Here is a 20812-nt window from a genome sequence, read left to right on the forward strand (position 1 = left end):
GGGTTAGTATACAGGTCAGGGCAACCTGGCCACCTCATTTGCTCCATAATGTACTTTAACCAGGGGATAGGCTGAGCCCCCTCAAGTGCAGTGCAGGACCAGATTCTCATCCAGTGCAATAAAGGCACAACAGCAATCAGATCGGAAATGTACCCCATGCTAAGCTCCTCATGCAACATAAAGGCTAAAGTGCAGAGGAGACAGCGAGGAGCCTCCGCATACATTTGTTTTCTACCCCCTGGATGTCTCTCACGTCCTTGAATCCCCACATATCACATCCGTACGTGGCTGAAGGGACATAGTTTTCTCTATACACTTTTAGCAGGGCGGATACAGGTTTTGCCCCTAGTCTTTTTGCAAAGTCCATGGTTGCCCCCACTGCTTTTGCCAGAACATTCTTTTTGTGTGTTCTTTGCGCAACCTAGGTCCCTCGGTCATCGAACAGCACACCCAGGTAGGGGAAGGTTGAGACTTTTGTTAATTCCACCCCCCTACAAAAGAACTTGCGCCTAGCAGCCTTCTGAGTACCAATTGTCATAATGTGGGATTTAAGAAAGTTAGGGGGCGATATCAAGTGAATCCATAAAATCATTAAAAGCATTTAAAGGTTTTTGGAGACCTACAGCAGCCCTGGCAAACAAAACCGCATCATCTGTATATTAAAAGTGCAGGGTTCAGTTTAGAACCAGCTCTCAGGATGTCTTTACTGCTAGCTGAGTGAAGGTCCCCTAACTTGTTAATGTAAAGCGTGAACAGCAAGGGGGCCAGAATACACCCCTGCCGGACCCCTCTCTTGACTTCCCAGGAAGACGACACACCACCACCCTCATTGAATCTCACCTCTGCAGTGGTGTTATTATGGGCAGAGTGTAGAAAAGCCACCAGGTCTACGTCCAGACCCAGATCCAGAAGAGCCAATCACAATTTGGATCTGTTAACGCTGTTGAACGCCAATGTTAGGTTCATGAATGCCATATGCAAGGATCCCTTCTTCGCTATTGTATATTTCCCCACCACCAGGAGCAGGTTAATGCATTGGTCTAGCGTCCCTTTGCCTTGCCCAAAACCATACTGTAAGTCAGAAATAACAATACAATTATCTACCCAAGAGGTTAGATGGTCCAAAATAAACTTTCCCCATGATGTTAGCAGCCAAATCTAAAAGAGATATAATAGGTCGGTAACATGCGGGGTCATCCTTCCAACGCTGTTTAAAAATTAGTATAATAATAGCCTTAGCCCAAGAGGAGGGGAAACAACACAGTCAGGTCGAAATACAAACCCATGTCAATATCCTGGCTCAAACCAGAGGGTCAGCCTTATACAGGTCTGAAGGAACCCCATCTGGACCCGGCGCTGTCCCCCCGGCTGTGGCCAGGATAGCTTTGTGTACCTCATCTGTGTTTGAAATACAATGGCCCACAAGTTGAGCCGAGGTCCCACTGTACTTCAGACCCTCCTAAATCGTCACCACTATACATCCCTTCAAAGTGGTGGACCCATCTCTCTGCTCTATAGAAGAGACTGTACAGGAATTTGCTGAATCAGAAAAAAGGGGGCTATTGACCACTGCCAAGAACTTTGTGCTATCTGACAGTAAACTTGCCTGCCAGGGAGCCTCCCAATCCTGTTCTTCCTCTGTTCGATTGCAAGTTTATAGGCCCTCCTGCAAGACCTGACCCCAGCCTCATCCCTCGGGATTAGTTTTGTGCCAACATTACATTTCTGTGGGCCTTGGAACAGGTATCGTCAAACCACCTCTCCTTGACCCCTTTAGACCTGCACTTAGTGGTTAGACTATTGGCTATCTGCTTGGTTAACTTGTCAAAAGCATCTAGAGTAACTCTATCCTGCATTGTTGTATCTAGACAGAGTGAGTTCTCAACTGATCACACTGCGTACAGATTGTCAAGGAAGGTCTCTGGTATCACCTTCTCCCACTTCAGCCTACGCGCTTGATCTTATGTACTAATAACAGAGTTTGGAATGCTCCTGCCCTCCCCTCCCCTACGTGTCAATCAAAGGAGTAAACCAATTGAAGCATTAAGGGATTGTGGTCGCTATAGCCGCTCCAGGAAATATTCAGCTTGTAGATTGCGGATACTAAAGGTGCCGAGAGCATTATAAAACCAATAGTGCTGGTGCAACCCCTACCTGTATAAATGGAAACAGGAACATTCACTCCAATTTGTTCTAAGCAGGACAAAATATTAGCTGCAAGGAGCTCTTCTATGTGAGTGCCTGAATCGGAATGTTCAAAGTGGATACCAGTGGTAAGAAATCCACATGGGCCTTTTTAGAAGTACATTCAAGATGAATTAGAGGAGTTTAAAGCCACCTAGGATTATGACCTCATAATAAGAATGCGTTCTATCCCAATATTGTTCAAGGAACCCCTCTAAAGCTACTAAGTGTTCAATTTAAACATTTCTAGTAAAATGATTATAAAAATGTCCTACTAATGGGGGGTGCTTCTTAAACAACATCTCCCCTGCTAACAGATGGGGTGAATGACAATCTACCTTTCTGGTTTTGCAGGTTAATTTAAGTGAGACCAGTAAAAGAAGACCCCCTTTGGCTTTACCCTCTGTTGCTGGAGATGCACATTTAAAAAACGAGATGAAACCATCCATAAAAAACTCTTGGTTGTATACCATCTTTCCTGTAAAACAATTAGATGACAGCATAAAAGGGACCTCTGCCATAGCACATCATCTTGTTTAGACCTCAGTCATGCTATGTTCCAGGACAGAATCTTCATACAGGAAAAACCTGGGATAATAGGTGCTGGTTTGGGGGGTAAGATAAATGCTGACTTGAGATGTAAGATGGGTGCATTACATTACCATTACCCACTGGCCTCGGGCCCTGCAACTCAGCCCGGGCAGGCAATAGTTAGTCATTGCATTTAACCCATCCAGACTTAGCAAACGTTCTAATCTGGTAGCTAGGGGAAATATAGATCTACTGTTATAGTCCGGAGCAGACCTTACTGCCCTAAAGACAGGCTATCCGGGGCGGTCAAAAAAGAAGGAGTTAGTGTGGTAAAAATGCTGTAGGGGGACAACCTTGACCAATGTTTTAGAACTTCCCATAAAATGACACTCAACAAGCACTTTAGCATGGGCAGAAGATCTCACATTGACTATGACACCGTCCCCCTCAACATTTTTCCTTACCCCACCCAACCCACTCGTCTGGTCATAAAAATATGGGGACGTGGGCGGCAGCTGCTGCAAGCAGACTCTGGGACTTGTGGACCTGTCCCCTCCTCCTGCACAATGGGCTTCCCCTGTTGGGTTTGTAGTTATTTTAACACCTGTTAATTAATGTATGTTTTTAATTTATATTTATTATTTTTATTTATTTTAATAAATTTAATTATTTTTCATTTTGTTATAATTTTCTTTGATTTTGAATGGGTTATTGTGTTTATTGGGGGATTGGGTTGGTAGTGTGTGTTTTAAAATATGCTATTCATGAAAAGCATTATTTCTAAATATATTTTTGATTTACTTTCTTATGTTTCAATTCAATAAACTAGGATAATTATAAGTGAAAATTGTAAAAAATGGGGTTCGTTAAGTTTTGGTTTTATTTTATTTTTAATTAGTAAATTTAATAAAGTGCTATTAATTATTTAAATGTATAAGTATAAGTACATATGCATTGAAATGATTTTTGTAGCAGGTATTGATATGCAGAGTTATTTAATTGTATTTGTTTACACTTTATTTAGTTTCCAAGTTAAAAAAACATTACTATATAAGCACCTTAACCCCTTGCATGCTGATGTCGGCCCCCAGCCATCATGCACTACGGCGCTCGTGTGCTGATGGCGGCTGGGGGCCGTCATAAACCCGCCAACTTGCGATTTTGCCGCACAGGCGCTGAATCGCGGCCGCATGCAAGGGGTTAATAGTAGTTATAAAAACCTTTAATAAAGTGTAACATGTTAATTTTAAATTGGAGACATCAGCAGCATTTGTATCAAGGTCAAGTCCTATCTTTGCAAATATGACCTCAATGGACCAGAAGTCCCGGCATATGAAGACTGAAGACTGAGGTCGTGGCCAATTTTTCTGCCCATGTCTTGAGCTCAATTTTTTAATCCTTCAAGTGTTCACCATAAAAGCAGCTCCCAACTTTCTACAAATATTACAAAACTGTTTACTACAGAGACAAGACTATAAGCTTCTGGGATCTTGCTTTGATTTTCAAATTCTTTTCTCAGCTTTTGCCGACGTTGCTTTTTTCTTCGTGTATTCTTGCTCCTGTCTGTGCTGCTTTTTAGGTCTCGCTAGTGAATGCAGCGCATGCGCTGCCTCACGCGGCGAGCCTCTATTTCTTCCGCATTGGTGCTGGAAGGGAGACAGGAGGTGGCACGCGCGGACAGGAGATGTGCACACATACGGACAGGAGATGTGCACTCCGTACGCATTCACATCCCCTGTCCCCGGAGGCTGGCAGCGCGCGCATCGCGCACTTTCACTTTCCCTCCCCCTGTCGGCTCCACGGAGCCAGCTTGTTACAGAAAGCAAGCTGTTCCGATTTTTAGTGTTTCCCTTTATTTTATTTTCCATCTTTAGGAAAAAGTTTCGCTCCTTGAGGTATCGTAGATGCTGCATGCACACAGCTGCCAGAGGCCCGCATTCAGGTGCATAGAGTAGGATAAACAGCTGCAAATAGTAACCCCATACTTTTGGTGGCAAATGCGAAACAACAATTGATGGACGGAATGTTGCACAATGGCAGAACATTCACCCCCAGTCACAGATCTGGGTTTAATACATCGTTCTTTTGCTCACCAGGCACAGGTTCAAGACTGATTGGCATATGGCCATGTCTGAACTAGGGTGGTCTAGTGAGCAAAATAAGGATGGATTAAACCCAGATTTGTGACTGGGGTTGAATGTTCTGCCATTGTGCAACATTCCGTCTATCAGTTGTTGTTTTGCATTTGTCACCCCGAGTGGGACGGGTATTCTCAGATATGAGTCCCGTGCTCTCCAGGCCACTGGAATCAAGCTATCCTTGCTGATGGCGGCTGATAGCCAGAAACCGGTCCTAGGATGCTTGATTCCGGTCCAGGGAAGACATGGCTTGGCAGTTCGGGCTGGACTGTTCCCATGAGGCACAGGGTCAAGACTGATTTGCATATGGCCATGTCTGAACTGGGGTGGCTAGGTGAGCAAAATAACAATGGATTGAACCCAGATCTGTAACTGGGGGTGAATGTTTTGCCATTGTGCAACATTCCGTCCATCATCTTGTGTGTTTTGCTGTTCACCCTATGTGGGAAGGGTATGCCTAGACGTAGGTCCCGTGCTCACTAAGCCACTGGAGTCAAGCTATCCTGGCTGAAGACGGCTGATAGCCAGAAACCGGTCCTAGGATGCTTGATTCCAGTCCAGGGAAGACATGGCTTGGCAGTTCGGGCTGGAATTTTCCCATGAGGCACAGGGTCAAGACTGATTTGCATATGGCCATGTCTGAACTGGGGTGGCTTGGTGAGCAAAATAACGATGGATTAAACCCAGATCTGTGACTGGGGGTGAATGTTTTGCCATTGTGCAACATTCCGTCCATCATCTTGTGTGTTTTGCTGTTCACCCTATGTGGAAAGGGTATGCCCATACGTGGGTCCCATGCTCACTAAGCCACCGGAGTCAAGCTATCCTCGCTAAAGCCGGGTGATAGCCAGAAACCGGTCCTAGGATGCTTGATTCCGATCCAGGGAAAACATGGCTTGGCAGTTCGGGCTGGACTGTTCCCACGAGGCAGAGGGTCAAGACTGATTTGCATATTGCCATGTCTGAACAGGGATGGCTTGGTGAGCAAAATAACGATGGATTAAACCCAGATCTGTGACTGGGGTGAATGTTTTGCCATTGTGCAACATTCCGTCCATCATCTTGTGTGTTTTGCTGTTCACCCTATGTGGGAAGAGTATGCCCAGACGTGGGTCCCGTGCTCACTAAGCCACTGGAGTCAAGCTATCCTGGCTGAAGATGGCTGATAGCCAGAAACTGGTCCTAGGATGCTTGATTCCGGTCCAGGGAAGACATGGCTTGGAAGTTCGGGCTAGACTATTCCCTTGAGGCACAGGCTCAAGACTGATTTGCATAGGGCCATGTCTGAACTGGGGTGGCTTGGTGAGCAAAATAACGATGGATTAAACCCAGATCTATGACTGCTGGTGAATGTTTTGCCATTGTGCAACATTCCGTCCATCATCTTGTGTGTTTTGCTGTTCACCCTATGTGGGAAGGGTATGCCCAGACGTGGGTCCATGCTCACTAAGCCACTGGAGTCAAGCCATCCTGGCTGAAGACGGCTGATAGCCAGAAACCGGTACTAGGATGCTTGATTCCAGTCCAGGGAGACATGGCTTGGCAGTTCAGGCTGGACTGTTCCCATGAGGCACAGGGTTCAAGACTGATTTCCATATGGCCATGTCTGAACTGGGGTGGCTTGGTGAGAAAAATAACGATGGATTAAACCCAGATCTGTGACTGGGAGTGAATGTTTTGCCATTGTGCAACATTCCGTCCATCATCTTGTGTGTTTTGCTGTTCACCCTATGTGGGAAGGGTATGCCCAGACGTGGGTCCCGTGCTCACTAAGCCACTGGAGTCAAGCTATCCTGGCTGAAGATGGCTGATAGCCAGAAACCGGTCCTAGGATACTTGATTCTGGTCCAGGGAAGACATGGCTTGGCAGTTCGGGTTGGACTGTTCACATGAGGCACAGGGTCAACACTGATTTTCATATGTCCGTGTCTGAACTGGGGTAGCTTGATGAGCAAAATAACGATGGATTAAACCAAGATCTGTGACTGGGGGTGAATGGTTTGCCATTGTGCAACATTCCGTCCATCATCTTGTGTGATTGCTGTTCACCCTATGTTGGAAGGGTATGCCCAGACGTGGGTACCGTGCTAACTAAGCCACTGGAGTCAAGCTATTCTGGCTGAAGATGGCTGATAGCCAGAAACTGGTCCTAGGATGCTTGATTCCGGTCCAGGGAAGACATGGCTTGGCAGTCCGGGCTGGACTGTTCCCACGAGGCACAGGGTCAAGACTGATTTGCATATGGCCATGTCTGAACTGGGGTGGCTTGATGAGCAAAATAACGATGGATTAAACCCAGATCTGTGACAGGGGGTGAATGTTTTACCATTGTGCAACATTCCGTCCATCATCTTGTGTGTTTTGCTGTCCTCCCTATGTGGGAAGGGTTTTCCCAGACGTGGGTCCAGTGCTCACTAAGCCACTGGAGTCAAGCTATCCTGGCTGAAGACGGCAGATAGCCAGAAACCGGTCCTAGGATGCTTGATTCCGGTCCAGGGAAGACATGGCTTGGCAGTCCAGGCTGGACTGTTCCCATGAGGCACAGGGTCAAGACTGATTTGCATATAGCCATGTCTGAACTGGGATGGCTTGGTGAGCAAAATAACGATGGATTAAACCCAGATCTGTGAATGGGGGTGGGTGTTTTGCCATTGTGCAACATTCCGTCCATCATCTTGTGTGTTTTGCCATTCACCCTATGTGGGAAGGGTATGCCCAGACGTGGGTCCCGTGCTCACTAAGCCACTAGAGTCAAGCTATCCTGGCTGAAGACGGCTGATAGCCAGAAACTGGTCCTAGGATGCTAGATTCTGATTCAGGGAAGACATGGTTTGGCAGTTCGGGCTGGACTGTTCCCATGAGGCACAGGGTAAAGACTGATTTGCATATGGCCATGTCTGAACTGGCGTGGCTTGGAGAGCAAAATAATGATGGATTAAACCTAGATCTGTGACTGGGGGTGAATGTTTTGCCATTGTGCAACATTTCGTCCATCATCTTGTATGTTTTGCTGTCCTCCCTATGTGGGAAGGGTTTTCCCAGACGTGGGTCCAGTGCTCACTAAGCCAGTGAAGTCAAGCTATCCTGGCTGAAGACGGCAGATAGCCAGAAACCGGCCCTAGGATGCTTGATTCCGGTCCAGTGAAGACATGGCTTGGAAGTTTGGGCTGGACTGTTCCCATGAGGCACAGGGTCAAGACTGATTTGCATATGGCCATGTCTGAAAAGGGGTGGCTTGGTGAGCAAAATAACGATGGATTAAACCCAGATCTGTGACTAGGGGTGAATGTTTTGCCATTGTGCAACATTCCGTCCATCATCTTGTGTGTTTTGCTGGGAAAGAAAGATGGGGCAGCTTACTCGGTAGGTTCAGTTCTTGTCTTGGATAGTTACAGCTACTTAAAGTATTAATTCAGCAAGGTTTAACTCATTGTCATTCTCCCTTCCATTTCTCCACAAACAGCACTTCACTGATTGGACAAAATGCTTCCTTGCAGGTAAATTACCTGTGTGCTAAAATACTGTCACAATATCTCTCAACATTTTCACAACAGGAAAACAATCAAGTTGAAGGACTGGAGAAGGATCGGAAACTGGAACAATAACCACAACAATAGTAACTAGTTTTCAGAAAGGGGTTGATACCGCCCTTCTGCCATTTCTAGGAACTATATATAACATGCATTACTATTACCCGGTATACTTGCTACTCGATGTACCCACCTCAGAAGGATGGAAGGGTAGGTCGACTTGCCGGGAATTTAACTTGTGACCTTCACATCACTGCTCGCATCAGGATTCGACATTCAATTAACCGCATCATTGCTACTGTATATTCCCGTGCTGTGCTGCAATTTTCAAAATCCCTTGTTATGTGAAAAGGTCAACTCGTCATAAGCACAGCGCAGGTAACACCCATGACGAGTTGACCTTGTCACAAGCATCGAAGGGGTTAATTGCACCACCCTGTCGGCCAATAGTAGCTGCTGCACATATGTGGCCTGAAAGACTGTATGTTCTACCTGCATACGTTCCAAAACAGCATAGAACAACTATTTGCAATGCAATAGTTCTCTCATTTACGTGAGCTATTGACATTGCAAATGGCAATACATTTTATTTTTGTTTCCGTTTTTAAAACATAAATTAAAAAGGACATTGGGGCATATTACCAAGCAATAGCGACAATTATCGCTATTGCTTGGTTAGAGACAAAAATTTACCGCTGAGCTACGGCGATTTTTATCGCAGATAAACCTTGGTATTACCAAGGTTTATCGCAAATGCGATAAAAATCGGCCGCAATGCATGAATATCGCTGAAAAGTCAGCAATATTCATGCATTACCGAGCTAATGCTCTTAGCCATGTTATCCACCTCCCATTGGATAACATGGCTAAGAACTGCTCAGGGCAGGTGTTAGCTTTTGGAGATATTCGCGCTTAGCGCGAATATCTCCAAAGTTGATAATAGGAGATAGCGATGTTAGCAACTGTTTCCAGTCGCTAACATCTTGGCACACCCACTTTGCATGTCATTAGTGATATCACTGACATGCAAAGTGGGGCCCAAGATGGTTGCTATCTCCTACTAGCTGTCGCTAACTGGTGTTAGCGACAGCTAGGTAATAGGGAGATAGTTTTATCTCCGCTTTAAAAGCCAAAAAAGCGGAGATAAACCCCCTTGATAATATGCCCCATTGTTATTTAAATGCCAATAACTTAAACTTGCACACCTATTGCATTGCAAATGCTTGTTTCACAATATCTTCATCGTTTTCGTCGGCTTTGCTTCCATTCTTCAGTTTCAACCCCACCACTGCCTTTTGGACAACAGGTGCTGGGCAAGCTGTGCACATCTCTCTGTCAGAAGTAACCACCAGGCAGACTCCATTAACTATCGAAAGGAAGCTGCCTATACAAGAAATGTGACTGCTGTGGAGGACACTGAAAAACATAATCTAGGACAGGCCAGTTCTCTGGGACATGCTAACTCAGCAAAATGCCAAGGGCCTCCATTTTAGGCTTGGTCTTGCACGGGTTAATGCCAAGACTTACCTTAGAAGGTTTTGTTGTTTGGGTAGAACGTCTAGTTCAGGCAGCACAAGTATCACTCACAATCAATTGTTTATACAGTCCATTTGTTTTTTTGAAAATGGAACACATCTTTTATTAAATGAAGCAACAAGTTACTTGAAGTTCTCACAGTAATTACTGTCTTTCTGATGTCTTTTTGCTAAGCAAAGCAGCGTGGTGGAGCCACAGGAAATCTAGGTTAGTTACAATTATACAAATGTATCCTCAAATTTAGGTACAAAGTCATCATGCTATATTGTATGCGTTACAGTTACGCCTCTCTTAAGAGAGTTTGGGCTCCCAGGGCAGCTCAAAGTCCATGTGGTGTTAGGGCCTTTGGAAATATCTAGACACAGGATAACTGCAGGCAGCAGCGCACAGTCCTTCAGCAGTGGAAAGCATCCCGTGAGGTGCCAGTCAGTGGCACCAGGGGACCCCCTTAGCACAGTACCCTGGCCTAAGAGCTCCTGCCTGAGTGAGGGGGCGGGGGACCCTCGATATTGTTTGAAGGCGGCCCCCTCAGCACAGTACCCTGGCCTGAGAGCTCCTGACTGAGTTCGGGGGTAGTGGTCCCTCGATGTTGTTTGAAGGCGGCCCCCTCAGCACAGTACCCTAGCCTGAGAGCTCCAGATTGAGTTCGGGGGTAGTGGTCCCTCGATGTTATTTGAAGGCGGCCGCCTCAGCACAGTACCCTAGCCTGAGAGCTCTTGACTGAATGCGGGGGTGGGGGACCCTCGATGTTGTTTGAAGGCGGCCCCCTCATCACAGTACCCTAGCCTGAGAGCTCCTGATTGAGTTCGGGGGTAGTGGTCCCTCGATGTTGTTGAAGGTGGCCCCCTCAGCACATTACCCTAGCCTGAGAGCTCCTGACTGAGTGCGGGGCAGTGGTCCCTCGATGTTGTTTGAAGGCGGCCCCCTCAGCACAGTACCCTAGCCTGAGAGCTCCTGACTGAGTGCGGGGTCAGGGAAGGTCCTCGATGTTGTTTGAAGGCTGCCCCCCCAGCACAGTACCCTATCCTGAGAGCTCCTGACTGAGTGCGGGTCAGTGGTCCTTCGATGTTGTTTGAAGGCGGCCCCCTCAGCACAGTACCCTAGCCTGAGAGCTCCTGACTGAGTGCGAGGTCAGGGAAGGTCCTCGATGTTGTTTGAAGGCTGCCCCCCCAGCACAGTAACCTAGCCTGAGAGCTCCTGACTGAGTGTGGGGGCGAGGGGCGGCCCTCGATGTTGTTTGAAGGCGGCCCCCTAGCACAGTACAGTAGGCTGAGAGCTCCTGACTGAGTGCGGGAGTGGGGGGGCTCGATGTTGTTTGCAGGGGGACCCCTCAAGTTCCGTTACGCCAGTGGTGTCAGTCGTTTCTGTTCTGGTGCAAGCTCTCACACTCTTCCTAAATGGGTAGGGCCGAAGGATACATCTGAAGATAGGGTCAAGCTGCTCTTAGTTATAGCTGTGTGCATGGAGAAGAGATGTTGGGAAGGGTGTCGGTGGTGAGGCCATGCCAGCTGTCAGGACCAGCTTTAGATCAGGTCACAGGGAGCTCACTGGAGACATGGGCCTCCACACAGGTGATACTTGATCCCACATGACCTTGTTTCTGTGGGGGTACTCACCGAAAAGGCAGGCCACAACACTGGGGAGCCTCTTGCATCATCAAACATCATCCTCTCTGTGCAGTGTGCAGAGACTCACCATAGTCCTGGGTCCCCTCACTTGGAGCCTTTTAGTCTTTCAGAGAGTCACATGCCCAACTCGCCCTCATAGTAATTTGACTAGTATAAGGGGACATTCACCTTAAACAGGAGGTTACCTGTTGGGACCCCCCACAAATCCCCAATACATTTCTTTATTGGACTTTTGCATAATAAAACGAACAATGTACATTTTAAAGTTCTGTTGTCATCAATTTCCATTTTTAATATGATTTATCAGTAATATTGGCACATGATGTACTGCAAAACTCTTTAACCCTAATAACAATAGAGACCCTACCTTCAACACTGTGAATGTTCCCTAACTGTTTTTGGAAGTAGGTGACTTCTAATGTAGGCAGTCCCCCTGCCTATTGGGCCACCCACTGCTAAAAAATAGTTTTTTGTGTTGAGTACTGCCGGCCAACCTGCTGTTAAAGCGGCCTGTAACTTGGCCAGTACCACTTTATGGCTACACCTTCTCCATATCAAATCTTTCAGGACCATATCAGCCTCTTTAGAGAAACTATTTTGTGGGACTAATGGCATGGTTGCAAATTGTTAAAGCAATAGCTATCCTCCCCATTAAAGAGAGGGGGCGTTTGTTTCAGAATGCCACAAATGATCGGATACTCGTAAGTGCCTTGGCCAGGTTGCCCCCAATTAAATCTTCCTTCTTGCGATATTTTCTAGCTCCTATATAGCTGAAAGTGGTTCATTCCTTTTTTTTTTTTTTTTTTTTATTTTAAAAAGTTTTTTTATACATACAAATTTATACCAAGTGTTACAGCACACTATATCCAGTCACATTTCAACACATTTCCAACAAGGAAAAACTAAGTACACCATTATACAAAAGAGAAAACAGTTTGGCGTAATATTTTAGTCACTTTTTACAAATTCCTAATATCTCTCTGCCACCTATAGGTCCCTTGACGCTATATAGAAAATACACAAAAAGGGAACCCAAGGACAATACAAGAAAAACAAAATAAACAATAATAATGAAGTAGAATAAACAGAAACAGAGAATGCAACAAAAAAAACTACAAAAGCGTACTACAGGAGAAATCCTGTCTAGGTGACACAGGCCGAAAGGAAGAAACAAAGAGGCTAATTGAACTGGTCTAGTTATTACTAGATATTCCAAGCTTCCAAGCCTTCTAATTTATCAAGGCGTACTATTCATCCCCCTTTTCCAATGTGATATGGGACTCCAAATTTTGCACCCCAGAATTCTGGCTCTGCGACCCTTCCTGTCATAAATTGCTTCCTCTAGATTGTATGTAGCTAACAGCCTGGCGATCCAGGTTTGAAAAGTTGGGGGAGTCTTATCTAGCCAAGCCTTCGCTATACATATGCGGTATACTGCCATGGCCGTAAATAAGAACTCTGTAGCCAGGCTACTCCCGACTCCTGGCGACAAGGCTACCCTAACCCCAAGGGAGGTGTCCATAAATTTCTCAATTGCATTTATAAGGGTATACAGTTGTTGACAACCTGCGAATATGTGGATTATGTCAGCATCGGTTGAGTCGCAGCGTGGGCAGGTTGTTCCTGTGGTACCCCCCACTGCGCTATTCTGGCAGGAGTTTAGTACAGGGAGTACAGAGTCTTATAATGTGTTTGTAGAGCTGCTGAGCATAATAAAGTATGTCCCATATCCAAGGAGTCCTGGAATCCGTCGTGTGGTAAGCCTAGTTTTACTGCCCACTTGGTGGCATACTTCTCCCTATCGTCTATTTTAGGTTTGAATAATTTTTATTGTAGCAACACAAAGAAGCAAAACATGCATTGCATAGAAGCTGCAAATCCGCGACGGCCAGAAGAGCCTGTGGTGCTCTAAAGTTCTCCAGTTGATATTCCAAAATGAGACCAGCCAGCCGATTTACATAGATATAGGAAGTGTTGCGAAACTGAATTAAACACCCCCCCGCAGACCCTCCCCCCCAACCTCCCAACTCCCTGGACCCTCCCTTTCCCCCCACCCTCCGTCCAGTGCTTAGGTCTACCTTACCCCATCCGTCCGTGCCACCCTTCTGGGAAGATGTCTCTTCAGAAGTCCATTCAATAACCCGGCCCCTCAGGTGCGGTGAGCCGTAAGAGGCGAAGATATCTCGGGCAGGTGATTTCCCTAAATTCAGTGATCAGCAGGGAGTGGAACGGCTGCCAAAGTTCATCAAACTGATCTATATCGCCCGCTAGAGTAAGTGACCGCTTCTCCATCCCCAGCACATGCCACAGCCTATGTAACCACCCTGTGAGGGAGGGGATTGTGGTAGTGCGCCAGTGAGTAAGAATATTCTGTACCGCAGAGCCTAGAGCAATAGCAATCTGACGCCCCCTGCGGGAGTGCAAGGGGTATGTCAATCGATTTGGGAGCCCCAGTAGAATTTATGCGGGGAAGCGAGGCAGTTCAGTCTTGAAATGAGTGTCTATGTCATCTATCACCTGTTTCCAGTAGGAGTGCAGGAGCGGGCAATCCCATAAGATGTGCGACAATGTGCCTATTTGCCCACATTCCCTCCAACAGGTGTTGGTCTTGCTGCGGTCCATTTCGTGTATTCCTTCCGGGGTATAATACCAGTAGTAGTTGGTTAGTGTTTCGGTAAGTTCCGTGTGATATGCGGAGTGGCGAGCCCTGTGTGAGATCTGATCCCATTCCTTATGGCTCAGTGTCCTACCCAGTTCCCGTTCCCAACGCTCCCTACCTGGGTTGTGGAGATGCATGGATGGTGGTTGCAAAAATGTATAAAGGTCAGATATCAGCTTCGCGTCTGAGGTGCGAGTTAAATGCCACCGTTCGTATGGCAGAAGTGTCCTATCAGCCGCTTCCCTCACTTGTGGGTGTAGTGCCCAGTGGCGTACCTGCATGTAGTGCTACCGCTCTGTCTCCAGTAACTTGTATTCCTGCCTAAAAAGTGTGAAGGGAATAACCCCGTCTGGACCATATATGTGGGATAGGGTCTGACACCCCGGGGGCCGCCAGTATGTAAAGGCTCCCCTCACCGTCCCTGGAGTGAAGTCTGGATTATCAATCAGTAGTGTAAGCGGCGAAGGGAAGGTGGTGAGTCCATGTATGGTATTAGTGGTGTCTCATGCTTGCAAAGGAACTCTCGTGACAAAGGAAGCATACATATTAGCGGGTCGATGGGCTTTACGCAAAAAGCTTATTTCCTGTAGGGGGCGTCCAGCCACCGCCTGGTCCTGGAAGAGCCAGTGCTTGTCCGACTCTCACCTGCTCCATTCCACCAAGTAGCGCAGCTGAGCTGCCTGAAAGTATTTACGTAGGTCTGGTACCTCCAGCCCCCCGGCCTCCGGGGCTAGCGTGGACAGTGTCCTCCTCATTCTAGGTTTCCGACCTTGCCAAATAAAGCGCGAAAGGCCCGCCTGCGTTTGCTGGATCCAGCCCGTAGGTGGCTGTAGCTGTAGTGCCCTAAAGAGATAGAGAATTTGGGGCAAGACAGTCATTTTAACCGCGGCTATTCTACCCAGCCAGGAAAGGGTACCGCGCCTCCAACGTCCCAACTCCTCTCGGATCTTCCCACCCAGTATGGCATAGTTGGCATTCACCATGGCCGGCAAAGAGGGGGCCAGCTGAATCCCCAAGTACGGCACGAGGTAGGACGACCATTGCAGGGGGAAGAGGTCTTGTAAGTGAGCTTTGGTGGCAGGAGTGAGAGATAAATCCAGGGCTACAGATTTATCCATGTTCATCTTGAATCCCGCAACTCTTGCAAAGGTGTCCAACTCTGCGATGCAGGCCGGAAGGGCCGTTCGCGGGTTCTCCAACGACAGTATGACATCGTCCGCGTAGAGACTGATGGTGTGAGTGAAGCCGCCAAACCTCCCCCCCGTCACAGCAGGAGCCTGACGTATCCTCTGGGCAAATGGCTCCATATATAAGGCGAAGAGCAGGGGTGACAGCGGGCACCCCTGTCTCGTACCTCTCTCGATAGCGAAGCTCTGCGAGCTATACCCATTCACGCATACCACCGCCGTGGGGAATTTGTAGCAGTTAAATATGAGGGAGCGGAATTTCTCTCCAATACCAACTTTCGTTAGGACTCGTTCTAGGTACGGCCAGTGTACTCGGTCAAACGCCTTTTCGGCGTCCACCGCTAGCATCATTCTCTCTCTGGGAATCCGGGAGGCTTTTTCGATGAGGTGGACAATTCTTTTGGTATTATCCACTGTCTGTCTTCCGGGGACAAACACTGCTTGGTCCGATTCCACGAGTCCCGGCAGATGGAGGGCCAGTCGAGCTGCTAGGATCCCAGTATATAACTTAAGATCCACGTTTAGAAGAGAGATCGGCCTGTAGGAGCCGAACTTGGTCCTATACTTTCCCGGCTTGGGGATGACCGTGAGGGACGCCCGCAGAAGGTCAGGTGGGATAGCGCCCGGTTCTGAAAATGAGTTGAAAAGGCGGGTGAGGATCGGCACCAGCGTCGTGCAAAATGTCTTGTAAAAAAGGGACGTATAGCCGTCCGGCCCTGGAGCCTTACCATGCTTGAGTTTGGCAATGGCGAAGATCACCTCCTCGATGCGAATGTCCCTATCCAGGTATTCCGCCTGTGAGGGGGCAAGAGCTGGGAGAGTGACCGAGTCTAGGTATGCCACTGCTGCGGAGTCGTCCAGCCGGCTACCAGTGTAGAGAGCCGCATAGAAGCTGCGGAAAGTATCCACAATTTGGGCATCTTTTGTGACTAAGTCCCCATCAGGTCTGGAGATCTCCTTTACCAGCTGTTGTTGGCGTGCAACCCGGAGCCTATTCGCCAGGAGTCGGTCACATTTGTCCCCTCCTGTGTAGTAGGTGTGTCTCAACCGCAGTGCCGTGTACTCCGCTCGGTCCGGATCCAGGGCCGCTAGGATTTGTCTCGCCACTTTGAGTTGCTTCCAGATTCTGGGAGCCCCCATCCGTTGATGCATTTGTTCGAGTTCGTGCACCCGTTGGGTGAGTTCATCTCGCTTGCATTGCCAATGCTTATTGTCCTCAGCGGAAAGGGCCAGGAACTCCCCCTAATCTCAGCCTTCATGGCCGCCCATTGCGTCGCCACGGAGGTGTCGGTGTTGGCGTTGTGGGATTGATAGTCGCGGATAGTGTCCAGAATATGCATCACCACTGCCTTCTTGTGCAATAAGGTGTCCCTGAGCCGCCAGACCCTGGGGAGGTGTGACATCGGTGATAGTTTGAGTGTGGTGGTGACTGGCGCATGGTCCGACAGGGAAATCACTCCCATCTCCGTTGCGGTAGCTAGGGCGCATACAGGCTCCGTGGCTAGGAGATGATCTAACCTAGCGTATGTTTTATGCGCATTGGAGTAATACGAATATTCCCTATCAGTCGGGTGTGAGTGGCGCCACAGATCATGAAGATCCAGTTCCGCCAGCCGGTCCTTACACCTGGACGAGAACGCCCAGTTTGGGGAGTGCGCTGATCTGTCAAGGACCGTGTCAAAGACCATGTTGAAGTCCCCCCCAATCACAATATGTCTATCTGGCGAAGCTGTGACGTCTGTTAAGGCTGAATGTAAAAAGTGTTCTTGGTGCTCATTAGGGCTATATAATGACCCAACCGTGAATGTGAGGCCACCTATCCGGAATCGATACGCTAGTAGCCTCCCTTTTTGTTCTGCGCATTTGTGTAGGATCTCTCCCCTGAAGTGTCTCGCCACCAGGATCGCCACCCCTGCCGTCTTGTTAGTGCTAGAGGAGAAGAGTTGAGTCGGGAACTTGTATGAGCGGAGCCGGTGGCAATCGCGGGATAGCAGATGGGTTTCTTGTAATAAGCAGATGTCTGCCTGGGAGCTTTCTAAGTGAGATAGTATGGCGCGCCGTTTGACCGGGTTGTTTAAGCCTCTTACATTAAGGGTCAAAATCTTAAGTATTGTGGGTGGCATTTGGGACAATGGATTTGAGAGCGCTGGTACCCAGCCCGGGCGGCTCCACATGTGGAATCACATCCCCGGCGGCTAAGACCTGTATGGTGTTCTGGACGACCCACCCTCTCCCCAGACCTCCCCTCCTGTCCCTCCCGGGTCCCACCCTAACCCAAACTTCAGAGCAGAGCCCGCAACCAACACCCCCAACCCCAACCCGTCTCCTCCCAACCCCCGTCCCCCCACCCTCAGCCCAACTTGAAAACCCCCAATGCAAACCATTGTCTGTTGAAACCATGGGCCTGTCAGAACAAAGTGCAGGTCCATAGAGTGTCATCATGTTGGGTAATATGGCAGCGGCAGCCCTTAAAGTTACTTACAGTGTTCGTGCTCAGCGGCAACCAGAGTGGCCCCACGCTCCCCCACCCCAGCTCATAAGCATGTTCTATGCAAGGAGTGACCCTCCCGTAGAGTGTAAGAATCATTCTGAGGACGATGTTTCTTTGGCCACCTCTGCGACGGCTGTTGCTCTTTCTTGCGTGATGATGTGGGCATCAGGTTTCAGGCGATGTGCAGGGGATCGCCTACGTCTCACTGTCTGCAAACCTCCATTAGAGGGACCTTGCGACGATCGCACCAGCGGCGTGTCCTCGTCCGTCTCAATCCCCAAGAGAGCACAGGTGTCCTTGAGAGAGCGCATCTGCTGCATTGATCCATTCCACTTGAATATCAGGCGGAACGGGTGTCCCCAGGAATAGGGAATCTCCTGTTGTCGTAGAAAGTCCGTCGCTATTTTAAATGATTTCCGCTTTTGTAGCGTGATGGCAGAGAGATCCTGATATAGGGCGACAGGATGATCCCGAAACCTAAGAGGCTGTGACCGCCTGGCCTCCCGAAGAATCCGTTCTTTGAGTGGGAAGTCAGGGAGAAAGGCCAAGATGTCTGGAGGCGGGGCGGCAGCGCGCCTAGGGAGGCCCACTCTATGTGCCCTGTCGATCCTAATGGGGAAGTCAGCCGGCTCCCCCAAGATGCTCCGGAAGAGGTCCTGCAGGTAGTTAGTGATGTCGGACCCCTCCGTTTTCTGAGGGACACACCGGACCCGTATGTTGTTGCGACAGAACCTGTTTTCCAGGTCCTCCGCGTGGGCTTAGAGGTCTAGTTGTTGGTCTGTGAGTCTCAGAATTTCCTGTTGGAGCTGTTCGATCTCGTTGCTCCTAGTCTGGTCAGCTTCTTCAATGGCGACCACCAGCTCACCAAGGCCCCCCACCTCTCTCCTGAGCTCCTTGACCTCACCAGCCACGTCCTGCTTCAAGGACTTGAAGTCCTCCCGAAGGGAGTTGAACAAGGCTTCCAGAAAGGACCTGGTGATTGGGGAAGGTGCCGATGGTGTCCTTGCGGTGTCGGGGGAGGGCGGCTCCTTGCCCGTCTTGGGTTGGTTTTTTGCCAGCAGTTCTGGAAGTGTCTGTGTGGCCTTCTTCCCTCATAGGGCTGCCATGTCGCGTCCGGCTGCTGGGCCGCATCACCACACCACCTGCGAGTCGCCTCTGGGGTATGCGTCTAGGCCCGGAGAGCCCAGGTGTGTCCACGGTTTATGGGGCTGATTCAGGGGCCTCCGTTGGGGAGCAGGGCGGTAGAACGCCGGGTCAAGCACAGCCCGCACTTCATCACCCCTTTCCCATTCATGGAGTAGCAATTGCAGTGTGGGGGAGCGAGCCGCTTCGCCACCCCGTCGGAAGCAGCCAGGCCCAACACGGGGAGCTCAATTATGCCCCCCGGATCGCTCGTCTTCAGCTACCTCAGGCCACCCCTCTCAGCTCAGTCTCCATCGTCTCGCTCCGGCTTAGCGCGTCGCCGCTCACCTCCACAGGGGTCTCAGGGTGTCATCCACCCCCAAGGGTACCGCGGACCTTGTGGGCGTGTCCGCTACGGTATTCCTGGGGGCGCTCTCAGCGGTCCTGTGTAGGCCCCAAGCCGGGACCTCGATTTGGGCGCCGCCCGGCCAGATCGTCCTCCCGCTGCTCAAGAGCCCTGGAAGTGGCCGTCCTCTCCACTCGTTGGCCGTGCCGCCCAGCGCTTTCCGGCCCGTAGGCCTGGACCCCAAGTATCTCGTCTGGGGGGGGCCGAACTCGCCCACCTCGGCGCCACGCAGGCCGAAGCCGGGGCCTCAATTCCGGCGTCTTTCCGCCGGCCGGGTCTCCAGTCACCAGGCACGGCGTGCAGTCAGTCTCCCTCACCGCTCGTGTCTGCTCAGTTCAGGGACCTCCGGGGAGCAGGCCAAGCCCCGGGGAGACCTATCAGGAAGGATGAGATCGCCGCAATCACTTCACGGGATCCGCCGCCATTTCTCTCTCCCCACGGCCCGGGGAAATGCTTGCGGCCCGGAAGGGCTCCGGATGCTCGCCGGTTCGATCTCCGGCCTGGATCTTCGAGCGGCGAGTGTCTGAGCAATGCAGACTCGTTCCCAGGTGCTCGGAGGGTCGACAGCGGCGTATAGCAACGCTTTACGGGTGTTCCGAGCGGGGAGCCACCAGAACACACGTCCGCTTAGGCCGCCATCTTAGCCACTCCCCCCTATCGTCTATTTTAAGTGCATTCATTTCAGCGTATAACTGTCGAATCGAACAGTTCCCGCTGCTCTCTACATAATCTGATATTCGGCAATGACCAAATCCTAGTGGTCCACCCGGTTTATTAGCAAAAAAACTTCTCACTTGTAGGTACTTATAAAAACTCCTGCTGCTTATATTAAATTTGGTTTGTAACTCTTGGAACTGGAGCATGCCTTCCTGATCAAATAAATCCCCAATTTTCTTTATGCCTTTGTTCTTCCACTCTGCCATGACCGAGTCCCTGAATATATCCCCCGGTAATGAGGCATTAGTAGACATTCGGGTATACCTATTATATCTATCCAGCCCTATTTGTTTAGTAAACGCTCTTGAGATGTTGTGCGATGCTTGTAGAGTTTTAAACCTCGTGTGTTTAAAATAACTGAAGTCAATCGTGTTTAACAGGCAGTTCTCTGCATCCCCACCCAACAGTGCCCTATATACATTTTTGCCTAAAGGCCTAGCACCCGATTGCTCGTGTCCATTACTTCCACCCCCTATTAATCCCTGGAAATATTGTAATGCTGCCGCCCAATACTATAGCCTAAAGTCTGGGGCCCCCCAGCCGCCTTTTTCTCTATGTAGGGTAATGTACCGATACGCCCTCCTTGTTTTCCCTTGTGCCCAGATGAACCTATTCAATATCAACTCCAATTTGTTGAACCAGGCGTGCTCAAAGAATAGCGGAATTGGTCTAAAAACATACAA

The sequence above is a fragment of the Lissotriton vulgaris genome, chromosome 4_1, assembly GCF_964263255.1.
Source record: "Lissotriton vulgaris chromosome 4_1, aLisVul1.2, whole genome shotgun sequence".
Lineage (NCBI taxonomy): Eukaryota > Metazoa > Chordata > Amphibia > Caudata > Salamandridae > Lissotriton > Lissotriton vulgaris.